Here is a 409-nt window from a genome sequence, read left to right on the forward strand (position 1 = left end):
GTTATTCACATGGTACTCACTGAACATTTTTGGTATGGATGGATAAATCTTATCATATATTTACCAAGTTGTAAAATGATACCCAGAGAAGTGAAGTTATTTCATTGCTAGGTTTCTCTTTTCCTGCTTCAGTCAGCCCTGTTTATTTGCAGCCCAGACTAGCCTACACACTCCAGCATTCCTCAAACAGAACACAGGGCAGCCCACTTCAGCCTAGCAAAGACCCCATCATTATATTAAATTCAAATAATCTCAGATTAGACCAGCATACCAAACCCCAGTACTAGTAGTACAGCCAATACCAATAAAGCCCACACAAGACTTGATGTATATTTATATACATATACATATTTATACACATATATTTATATACATATACATATATAAATATATAATGAGAATGATTACT

The 409-nt window shown here is 34.5% G+C and overlaps 1 protein-coding gene across 1 annotated transcript in view; it reads right to left on the minus strand.

The window, feature by feature from the left end:
- The window catches only part of LOC144222280 (gamma-aminobutyric acid receptor subunit alpha-3-like), a 132709-nt gene that overhangs the window by 131995 nt on the left and 305 nt on the right, over positions 1-409 (minus strand). The window lies entirely within an intron of this gene.

This window comes from Crocuta crocuta, unplaced genomic scaffold (assembly GCF_008692635.1).
Source record: "Crocuta crocuta isolate KB4526 unplaced genomic scaffold, BGI_CrCroc_1.0 scaffold872, whole genome shotgun sequence".
NCBI lineage: Eukaryota > Metazoa > Chordata > Mammalia > Carnivora > Hyaenidae > Crocuta > Crocuta crocuta.